Source organism: Glycine soja, chromosome 12, assembly GCF_004193775.1.
Source record: "Glycine soja cultivar W05 chromosome 12, ASM419377v2, whole genome shotgun sequence".
Taxonomy (NCBI): domain Eukaryota; kingdom Viridiplantae; phylum Streptophyta; class Magnoliopsida; order Fabales; family Fabaceae; genus Glycine; species Glycine soja.
This window is the reverse complement of record NC_041013.1, coordinates 7176443-7189020: the sequence shown is the minus strand read 5'-3', so window position 1 is coordinate 7189020 and position 12578 is coordinate 7176443. Positions and strand designations below refer to the sequence as shown.

Sequence of the window (12578 nt, the reverse complement as noted above, 5' to 3'; positions counted from 1 at the left end):
AAACAGAAACATATAAAGCCAGCAACTGATTTTTTTTTTTTTTTATGCATGACATGACATATAATAATTGGTTCGTTTTGGCTAGAAAATGGACCAATCACCTACTATAAAAAGTGTCACCATTTCCACATCTAACTTTCTATTCTGGACCCTTTGAGAGTATCATGGGTTTTGCCAAAACTTTAAGTTCTTTCACCCTTTTGTTCATAGGGTATACTTTGGTGAATGGATCCACCCCAAAGGTAAAGAGCACATTCACTTGAACTTGATGCATGCTGTCTACGTGAGCTGCATGCATCTACAACCTATGAGACGCATTACTAGCAGCTCCTAACTACTTACATAGAAAGAAACTAACTTTTGAATTTGCATTGATGCAACATTATATAGTTTACATTGGATTCACACCCCGATTCAGAATCAGTAATCAGTGCAAACCATGAGATACTAGCTTCAGTTACTGGAAGGCATGTCGCTTAATTTGAGATAAAATTCATGGAATTAATCATAACTACGGTTGTTCTTTTAAGCTTGGTTTATTCAAAATGGAATAACTTAGGCTAACATAGTCTTCCTGGGCATATTTTTTACACTTTTCAGCCTCAGCGAAGCAAAGGCAGCAGCACTCAACCATTACAGTAAAAGTTTTCAAGGCTTCTCGGCCATGATTACACCAGAGCAAGCTAATCAACTTTCTGGTATTGCATTCCACTATTATATCTTTCTTCTTTATCTTTCCACTATATTAATTGTACTAGAAAGCATTTTAAATAAGAGTAATTCAACTTTTTTTGGTTTAAAAATGTGGTATCCCCCTGTTAAAATAATGTTTGATTCGCTCCTCATTTTTTGGTTTTAAAAACTGTTTTCTGAAACAATTTCACACTGCTCCATAATCAATTTCTTATCCAAAATCCATTAAAATTTGAAAATTGTTACCAAAACATGTGTTTAAAAATTAAAACCAAAAATAGAAACAGCTGAGATATTTTATCTTCTTCTTCAATCAAACACACCATTACCTGCTAAAGCTCGAATGATGTTTTGAATTTTGTTTCAGAATATAACTCAGTAGTGTCTGTTTTTGAGAGCAAAATGAATAAACTCTACACAACACATTCTTGGAATTTCCTTGGACTAGAGACTGTCTACAAGAGCAACCATATATCACTGGACACTGCATCTGATGTCATTGTTGGTGTCATTGATTCTGGTAAATACTTTCTTCTACACTTTCACTTTTTTCTTTCATTTGGAATACAATGAGTAACTTATCATTGTTTCTCTTCTCAGGAATTTGGCCAGAATCGGAAAGGTTCACTGATCATGGATTAGGTCCTGTATCCAAAAAATTCAAGGGCGAGTGTGTTACTGGTGATAATTTTACACTAGCCAATTGCAACAAGTAAGAATTCGCAAACCAATTGCAAGTATGAACTCACTAACCAACTTGGGGACACGTGATTTGAATCCCTCTTTTTTGGAATTTAAAATCTTAGAGTACCAGGTATTGTCTTGCCTCTGATGTGGATAATAAAGTTCTGTAAGACATGGATCATCTACAAAAATAAATAACTTTAGTGATGGATAAATTTGTGTATAATTTTTAAAAATTCGTCTCTAAAATTTTACTGATGGCAATATTAGTGACGAAAATGCAATTTTGTCACTGATAAATTATTTTCTCGTTATCATGTGGGCTCTATTCATGGAAAGCCCAGAATATGGAAATTGGAAAGTATACACATGTGAAAATAGAAATGTACTGTGAGGGGAGAGTTAGTTACATGTTGCTGAGTTGGCCAATTTGTTGTGATATACAACATGCTAATAGCGGGAGGGGTATGTGTGGGAGAGGGGTCTAGCCATTTTGTTGGTTGTTTTATGCAGAGAAATAGTTCTCTCTGAGGAGCCTTGGCTCTGGTTTGTCATTGTAAGAGCTCAGGCTCACAATCTTTTCTTCATCAATAATAATCTGTCCTTAATATCATTTTGTTTCTATCAAAATCCATCATAGTCGGTTTTTAAGATTGATGTACAAAGTCTCTACATTGTAGTAAATAAATTATGCACTTGAAGTTGTCAAAGTCTAACAAAATCATTTATGTTTTCAGTTAATAGTTAAACTTTTGGAATAGTTGATTTATGACATGATATTAGTGTTGGAGTACAAGTGTGAGGTGAAATCCCACATCTAGTAGAAGTGAAAAAGTTGAGCACCATATAAGTGAAGAGAAGATCTATAAACTTGAGTCTTAAGATTTTGGGTTAAAGTGTGGTGTCAAGTTTTCTTGTGTGGTTGTTCATTGCTCTAAATCTAGAGATTTAACATAACATACAACTATTCATGTTTCCTCACCTAATAGCTAAAACATTCGAGATTGCTGGTTTATCATAGAAGTTTTTAAAGTTATTGGTGCACGGTACTATCCAAAGGGGTTTGAAACAGAAAATAGTCCTCTAGAGGACTTTGCCAACAGGATTTTTTCCCGGTCAGCTCCAGATAGTGGTGGACATAGAACACACACTGCTTCCACAATAGCAGGGTCCATTGTTGCAAGCCAGCTTATTTGGCATTGCCAATGGAACTGCTAGAGGTGGTGCCCCAAGTGCCAGACTCGCCATCTACAAGGTCTGTTGGTTTGGCTTCTGCAGTGATGCTGATATTCTTTCTGCCATGGATGATGCCATCCATGATGGGGTTGACATATTATCCCTTTCCCTTGGCCCTGATCTTCCCCATCCAATTTACTTTGATGAGGCAATCAGTATAGGAGCATTCCATTCATTTCAAAAGGGAGTTCTTGTTTCTGCTGGAGCTGGAAACTCATTTTTCCAGGTACTGCATGCAATGTTGCTCCTTGGATCCTCACTGTTGATGCTAGCACAATAGACAGGGAATTCAGTTCAAATATCTACCTTGGTAACTCCTGTCTTAAAAGTGAAGTCAATAACACAAACCATTTCTAAATTTTAACACCAATATACATCTATTGCATATCAGTACCAGCTAGTAAACCAAGAAAGGTTTATGTGCTTTCAGGATTCTTCTTTGAATCCAATAAGAATGGAGCAATCATATGGTTTGATATATGGAAATTCCGCTGCAGCCACTGGAGTTTCAGCAACAAATGCAAGGTACTTCTGCATTATGATGCTCAGCGCAATCTTCAATCCTGATAAATGTTTCAGATTCTACACAACTTTAGACTCTTTAGGCAAATTCAAGTCAGTATAGTGAGAAAATGAGACAATATTTAGGATAAATCTGAAAATTTTCCTTTTAAAAGATGGACAGCACCAATTTCATTTAACCATTATCCAAGAAAATTGTGAATATTTAGAATCACACGTCTTGTTTCACTCCCAATAGCAAAAGTTAGTGTCATATTCTGCATAAAATGTATAAGGTGATGAATTTTAATCCCAAGACACCTGGAGTGACATGATTTAATTTTTAATCTTAAACCCATTTTATTTCTTTGTTAACAGCTTCTGGAAGAACAACATTCTAGATCCTACCTTAATCATGGGTAAAACTGTGATCTGTACAATTGAGAATTTCATCAGTGAAGACAGACGAGAGAAGGCATTAACAATAATGCAGGGTGGGGGTGTTGGAATGATACTTATTGATCATAATGCCAAAGATTTTGGTTTTCAATTTGTTTTCCCAACCACTCTCATTGGTCTGGATGCTGCAGAAGAGCTTCAAGCATATATAAACATAGAGAAGTAAGTTCTAAAAGTTTGTTACAAAAGAGAGAAAATCTCTAATATCAAGTTAGTCACACTCATTGTCAAAAGATGAAACATTGTTTGCTAATGTTTTATTATGTCAGGAATCCCACTGCTAGAATCTACCCAACAATAACTGTACTTGGTACCAAACCTGCACCAGACGTGGCAACTTTTTCTTCCATGGGGCCAAATATAATAACACCAGACATTATTAAGGCAAGTCTACTCAGTAGGCTCTATGTTTAGACCTGCATGCACCACAAATTCTTCCTAGTGTAACTTTATGTTGACACAAAAGAATATAGTGTTCGAAGGTTGATCCTATACTTGTATATGCTAAATAGTGTGCTCTCATCTAATTATACTGCCTGACATCACAGCACCTGGAGTGAATATTTTGGCAGCATGGTCACCGGTTTCAACTTTAGCCACAATTGAACAACGATCCGTCAATTATAAAATCCTTTCAGAACATCAATATCTTGCCCACATATAACTGCAGTTGCAGCAATTATAAAATCTCACTACCCACACTGGGGTCCTGCAGCCATAAAGTCTGCAATAATGACAACTGGTAAGTTGTTTTTCATTCATGCTACAACAAAAATCATTAGAATAAATGTTTGTTATTGTGATAACCTTAATGAATGCTTTTCTTCTGATGTTACAGCAACAGTTATGGATAACATGCACTGAGTCATAGGAAGAGATCCAAATGGAACTCAAACCACACCATTTGACTATGGATCTGGACATGTTAACCCAGTTGCATCACTCAATCCTGGATTAGTATACAAATTTAATTCCCATGATGTTCTCAATTTTCTGTGCATCAATGGGGCAAGCCCAGAACAACTTAAGAACCTCACTGCGGCTCTTACTCAATGCCAGAAACCTCTTACAGCTTCCTACAACTTCAATTATCCTTCAATTGGTGTGTCCAACTTGAATTCAAGTTTATCAGTGTATCGTACAGTTACTTATTATGGTCAGGGGCCAACATTATATCATGCAAGTGTTGAAAATCCATCTGGTGTGAATGTTAAAGTTACTCCTGAAGAATTGAAGTTCTCGAAAACGGGGGAGAAGATAACTTTCAGGATTGATTTCTTCCCTTTCAAGAATAGCAATGGAAACTTTGTGTTTGGTGCCTTGATATGGAACAATGGCATACAAAGTGTTAGGAGTCCTATTGCTCTCAATGCTATCTACTTAATGTTGATTGCTTCTTTGCCTGTATCATTGTTGGGTTTACACCTAAAGAGAATGCATTTATATCACTTTTGTCTGCAAAATAAATAAGGTTCAATAGATATCAATGGATTTGAAGATTTCCATATAGTTAAATCTCCAAGAGCACTATGTGTATCATACTACACCAAATATTATCTGATAACTGATTCAATGGCAGCAATACCAATTTTTATTGCCAGTGATCATCTGCACATAAATTCTCAAAATCATGGAATAAAAATGTTCAGTTGTATTACATGTGTTAATGTTAATGGTATTGCTTATTGTGTTGTTTATGGAAGGTTAAACTTTGTCAAAGCCTGAATCTTGCAACTTAAATTGATTTTTTCAAGGTCTTATATATTTTTAATAAATTTAAATCTCACCCATACTTTTGCTTCTTTCTAAATTTGGTTTGAAAATGAGTTATCAAATCGTGCTTGAACCAATACCGAATAAAAAAGTTTGTAAAGCACCTATGATACCTTACTACCGCATGCACTATTGGATAACAACCAGCTTCAGTGATGAATATTGCAATTTCAATGGATAAATAAATCGAAGCAAAAAAAAAAAAACTATTTTGTTAGTCCTAATTATGGCCAACCGAAAATGAAAATTGGTAGCCTATAAGCATGATCACTTTGCAAAATATCCAGGTCGGTATGCAGTGTTGTGAGAATAGTACCTTTTTTTTTTACACTATACAAAAGTTTTTTAGTAATTCGTAAGGAGAAACTTTGCAATTGGTTTTTGGTTGAAAACATAAGTGATCAATTGTGATAAAAAAAAATGGTGTAATTGTTAATTGTGGGGGTTACACTCGTGTTTTCTTGTACAAAATAAGGTGATTAGTAGAGACATTAAATTATTTTATATAATTAGTTATTTAATTCTCTTATATGTAACTTGTTTGTTGATTTAAGAATAACTAATTAACAGACCCAAAATGTTAACTGTGTTAGAATCTCAATTGTATAAAATAATTTAATGTTTCTACTAATCACCTAACACAGTTAACAGACCCAAAATGTTTAATTCTCTTAAATGCAATTGTTGCTTTCAAAGTTTAAATAAGATTTAATTCTGTCGAACCAACTATGCTTCTGTACAAGAGAATTCTTAATTATAGTTTTTTTTATTATTATTATTGGAGACCACTGTCAATAAATTAATAGGTTAGTGGCTTTATTTAGAAGCAAAGAAAGGAAGACTAAAGAGAATGATGCATCATCTACTTGGGGACGTTGTTAAAGTGGCATAGATGAATGACAAGAAATAGTATATAAGATGCATCATCTTGGGGACGTTGTTAAAGTGGGGGACCATTTATGTTAACTGAACAAGCCCTTGTGACTGATCAACTTGGGGACGTTGTTAAAGTGGCATAGATGAATGATGCATCATCTACTTTCACTTGCATGAAGCATAGGAAATTCTAACCATAAATCCAATGGGAAGCAGCAACGATAAGCAATTATATGCTTTCTAATGATGAGCAATCTTAAGCTGTACACTCAAGTTCTCTATTCTGATCTCACTAACTGAGCACTCTTCTAAGGTAGCAAAAGTTTATTTGTAGTTTCTTTTTTCTTTTGATAAAGAAGTTTATGTGTAGTTTCTTGCATCTACTTGGAGCTTGCTTGTTGAATTCAAACGATTGGAAATTAGAGCCTGCTTATTTAAGGAGGAAACTTCTGCTCCATGTAAAATCAAAATTTCTTGTTAGTTTTGTCTAACAGCTATGGAAAATCCATATATGTACAACCTGTGTGTGCTGATAGTAATCTTAGCTGTTTGATTTGTGAGATAATAATGTTAGTGGGAGTAGCAACCAGTAAACACATGCTTTACAGGACAAAACTCAAGTGCAGTTTCTTAGGTATTTTTAGTATTATTCTTCAATCAAAGTTGAAGTTTTAACAATCGGTCAGAGAACAACACCAAAAACCCTTGGGCATTGCTACGGGCACCCAGCAAAATTGTTGGTACACCTAACAATTGTGTGATTTTTCCATTTTATCCTTTCATAAAAGAGGTAAGTCTCATACGGATTAGCTCAATTTGTAAATGTTGACTTTCGTTTTATTAGTCTGACCAACTGAGCTAATAGGTCAATTATGTTATAAAAGAAATAATATTGTTATATATAACACTAAAATATTTAATGCATATGTAAATTTAAATAATAAATTTTATGACAATTAATTTTGATATAACTCATACGAATTAGTTAATTCATATGTTTTTTTTATAAATAAAAAATTATTTACTATTAAAAATATAAATAAAATAAATTTATTAATAAATTAAAAAAATATGAATTATCTAATCGTATGAGTTATATTAAAATTAATTATCATAAAATTTATTATTTAAATTTACATGCATATTAAATATACATTAAAAAATTTAGTGTTATATATAATAATATTATTTATTTTATAATATAATTAACTTATTCGCTCAGTTGGTTAGAGCATCGTATTAATAATGGAAAGTCACATGTTTGACTCTTGCTTAAATTATTAATTTTAAATTAATTTGTAAAATATATTTTTGAAAAAAAAATTAAAAAAAACTTAAAGATTTTTTGAAATTTTGTTTTAATGTTGGGTGCAAAAACAATGTGACTGACAACACTCAAAACACTTGTAAAACTGTATTAAGTTTTGCCTCTTCAAAATGACTCACCATTGTGTTTGACGCATATAATTTTAGACACATTAGGAAGATGCACCAAGGAGAAAATTTTAGACACATGTTCTACTTAATAATTTTTATAAAATATAAATCAAATGATTTTAATTATTAAATTATGGGATATTTTAATCTTGATGAAACATCTCAAATATTAGATAAATGCTATACGCATATTTTTTCTGATTTTAAAAAGTATAATATATTAAATAAAATTAATTGATGAAATATGAGGTTTTACATTATATAATTTTTGTAATTTGGTCTATCTAATGAGAATTTTAGATTTAACAGTTAAATGTTAAGTTTATTAAAATTTAATGTCAGTAAAAAAGTTATTTAACAAAGCTTATTCTTGAAATAAGTGAATGCAATATTGTGTTGTATAAACACACAATTTCACTTGAGTCGGTTAGGATTGTAACGAGGAACAAAATGATTTATTTTTGACTCATTTTTAAAATATTTTTTTGGGATTTATCAATACCAATATATAAAAGAGGATATAACTTTTGTCTAACTGTTTTTTGTTATTCACATTTTTTATTTTATTCTTATTCTTAATAATATTAAAGTAGTAATAATAATTAATCCTCTTTAATTATACAGATTAAACCTAACCTATTAATCAAAATTATATAATCACCTACTAATCAGTCTTCACTTTCATTAGAAAATGTTACCTTTAAAATATTTCTTAAATTAAAAATTTTTCTTTTAACTTATATTAACTTTCACTATTTTTATATTATTAACTTCTATTTTTTTTATTATTTAAAAAATTTAGAGAGGCACGTTCTTTCCCCAGTAAGATATAATATGAAAACTAATTATCCCGCTAAGCATGTTTGAGATAGACCTATTGAAAGGGGATGAAAACTCTCCCAACATCTATTTATTTTCATTTACGGTATTTGAACTCAAAATTTTATTTTAAGAGATGGAGACCCCTATGCTATATCACTTATTCACTTAAGCTGGTGTTAGAAACTCATAGTTTAACTTCCCAATTCTTTTTTTTTTCTTGTCCAGTTTTTTTTTGTCTAAATTTTTTCCATAGCTTCAATAATTCGTGATTGTTCATGTTTCAAAAAATTTCCTTTTTTTGGTTAGTCAAAATTATTCTTTTCTTTTTGTCTACAGTCAAGAAAGTTCATACCTACGACCAACCAAATAATGTTTTTGGTGCGGTAGAAAATTTATTCATCAGTTTAATATTTGAATCATACACCTGATCACATTAGATCTTTTTTATACACACCTACATTTATTTTATTTCATTTATTTATTATTATTTTCTTTCTTTTTTAACAGTACGTTAATATTTCAGTATTTCACGTAAATTGATAAAACTAGCTTCTGTCTAACGTTATTTTTAACAGCACTTATAATTTTAAGTAAACTTTTAACTAATTTCTCTCCGAGTGATACATTAGTAAAGTGCATATTAATTGTAAAAGTTTATAGCAAGAATAGTTTATATATATTTAAGTGTTGAATACTTGTTATAATTTTTTTTTTGGTTAGTTAAAAGTTTATTCAAATTTATTAGTGCTGGGAAAAACCGAAAGAAATTAACGTATAATTTTGTCTGCCATATTGGTCTTATGAATAAAAAAGAACATCTTATTACAACAAAATTCAAATGTACATTTGAAAAAGCAAAAAACCTTCCATCTTCAAGTGAATACAACAATTTTTAAATTAGTTTTTTTTTACAGAATTTTAAAACAGAAAACCAAATTCAATCATTTTCTTTACAGCAACCAAATTTAATCAAATAAAAAAAATTATATATTTATTTTTCAGATTTTTAGATAAATTTAGCAATTTAAATAAATTGTTAAGTGAACAGTATAGGTAATGAGTACAACTACATATAGATAGCTCGTGACTAGGGGTGGAAATGAGTTAAGTCAAGCCAAGCTTTATTAGGCTTGAACTCGGCTTGAGTTGAATACGTAAGGCTTGATCTTGGCTCATTACCTGTCATAGACTTTTTTTAAGGCTCGGCTCAGCTTACATAAAAGTCTGGCTTGTCCCACGAGCCTATTTAAAAGCTTGCTTAAAGACGTCTTTGATTTAATTAATTATTTTAAAACCTAGTGAAATACTAACTAAAAAAAGAAACTTATAAAATTTTGTATAAGTAATGTACAAATCAAAAAATAATTGATAAACAAAATCATATTGAATTCAAGTCGTTAAAGCACAAAGTATATCAAAAGAAAATAAAAAGAACATAATATTAAAAAATGTATGGATTAGAGATGATTTACACTAATATAGCCAAACAAAAATTATTATTAGTTAAATTAACAATTTTTAATCCAATTTTTGAATATATAAGTATATTAAATATTTTTTTTAAAAATATATCTACAATAATTTCATCTTAGTCTACTTAAGTCATATCTTATATACTATTGATCGAGGCCGTACCCGAATCAAATAAACATTAAAAATGCAGTATCTAGGAAGTGATCCTAGGTCGTCTCCCAATGAGCAATGGTCAACCAAAAGTTCATAATAGATAGTAATAAAACAGTAACGAATTGGGGGGTAAACATGTTTCCCCTTAATTCACAAGCAAGTCTTTTATCTTAAGTTATGAGAATTTATCCTTAATCAGTTCAACCACTTAATCCAACCCTAAATTAAATTACTAAGCGAAAATTAAAATAAGGTTGTCATTATGTAATTAAACAACACATACATCAATTAATCATGAATGAAATTGATCATTAAGCATGAACGTAAATTAAGCGCAGAGACAATTAATCAAGCACTAAGCATGCATGGATTAATAGCAACAAATACAAAGTAATTAGTGAAGACGAAAAACTGATCAGTATTCACTAGTAATAACAAAACTTCAAAGAGAATTGTGCTTGATCCTCATGAGAAAACAATGTTGGAGACTTAGCCTTCCATTAATCAGTAGAAACGAAACTGTAGATTGAAACCGAAACGAAATTGCAGGAAATGAATTTTATTCTACGTGAAAAGTATGCATGAACAATAATAAAAACTGGAATTCTAAAATCCTAGAATTATTCTACTCTCCGAAAAAAAACTCCCTAAACTAAAACCTTAGTGTTGTTATATAGGTCCTCAGCCCTAAAGCTCACAAATCTATTTTAAGTTCAAGCCCATAAACGAAATAAAATAAAATCTGGACAAGATAAGATAAGATTGAATGAAATAAAATCTGGACGAAATAAAATCTAGATAGAATAAAATCTGGATAAAATAAAATCTAGATAGAATAAAATCTGGATAAGATAAGATTTGATAAAATAAAGTTATTATTATTATTATTATTATTATTATTATTATTATTATTAGTTAAACAAGCCGGCTTGTCAAGCTTAACAAGCTTTTTTTATAGTTTGAGTTTGGCCTTTTTATCTAAAAAGACTTTTTAAAAAGATTGAACTTGACCTTTACAGTAAACAAGCTGAGCCGAGTCGAGCCTTACATAGGCCGAGCCGAAGGTCCTCGACAAACTGCTCGACTCATTTCTACCCCTACTCGTGACCCACGCTTGCATGAGTTCGATAGATCATCTAATGACACCCTTTACACTAATTGGACATTTTTATTATCATGGATAATTTTGATTTGACTATTTGTTTACAGTTATGAATTTCTAATTTGAAATGCTTATAATATATATATTTCTTAACACACTATTGTCACGTCAATAATGTTAGTCAGTGAATAGTTAATATGAAGATCAAAATTCCTAATTAAAGTATGCACTTATATTTTGACCCGACTTTAAATCTAAAGGGTATTTCTAATAAGCAAAATGTAAAATATTTATTTTATGTATCTTAAGTTATATTAATTTTTATTTTTTTTTTATTTTTAAGAAACATGAATTATATTATTTGTATAATATATTTAGACCAAAATGTCAATTAGATTTTTTTTAATAATAAAAGAAAATAAAATTATTTTTTATTTTAAGAAACTCATCAAATATTTTTCATTAAAAATAATTTAATATTAAGTAGTACAAAAATTATGACACAACAATACGGTTCAAAACACGTGTCTAAATGTTATTGATTGAGTATTAAATTGAAAAAAATGGAAATAAAGTTGAGACAGAAATCAAAGGCTGTTATGGTGATAAGAGTTTTCGTACATTTATGCATTCGAAAAGATTAACACTTTTCCTTGATTTAAAGGACACACGTCAACCTTTCACATCCATTCCCTCGTTTTCTGTTTAGGTTGGTGTGAGTGGTAAAGATTCTAGTCACTTAAAATTAAATAAGGGTCTGAATTGTTTTTTTTTTTTTAAAATAAGGGTCCGAATATTAGTAGTAGATTCTAGCTCTTAAATGAAGCAAAAATAATTGAGAGAGATCTACATCTTTTGCTTTAAAGAAGTGGTGTTGCCTTGAAGAGAACATATGCATGAAGCTATTGCAGATTTTTAAATTTGTTTTAATTAAATATGAATGAGATTGGGAGAATGGTAAACTGCTACTATTTAATTGCACTACCGATCGGAAAGTTGATTCAAGTGATATATGTCCAATTCATTAAGTTGCATATTGGAGTTTATATATAAGAAAAAAATATGTTGGAATTAATCTTTTCATATTGTATCTTCCCAATATGAGATGATACGCGATCAAAGATGAGTTTATATTATGCACTATCACTGTAATGATTTTTTTTATATTGTTAAGTAATTAAAAAATATTGTTAATATAATTTTTTAAATAATTATTATAAAAATAAATAATTTTTTTATAAATAATAATTTATGATTAAATAATAATATAAAATATTCCAATCTTATATAAAAGAGATAATTATCTAATTCATCAAAATCAATAAAAATAGTTAGATTTATTTAATTTGTAATAAATTTTAATTATATT

The 12578-nt window shown here is 30.2% G+C and overlaps 1 pseudogene; it reads left to right on the top strand.

Annotated features, from left to right (window-relative positions):
• Positions 1-164: 164 nt before the first annotated feature.
• LOC114380323 lies at positions 165-5142 on the top strand (annotated as a pseudogene).
• Positions 5143-12578: the final 7436 nt, after the last annotated feature.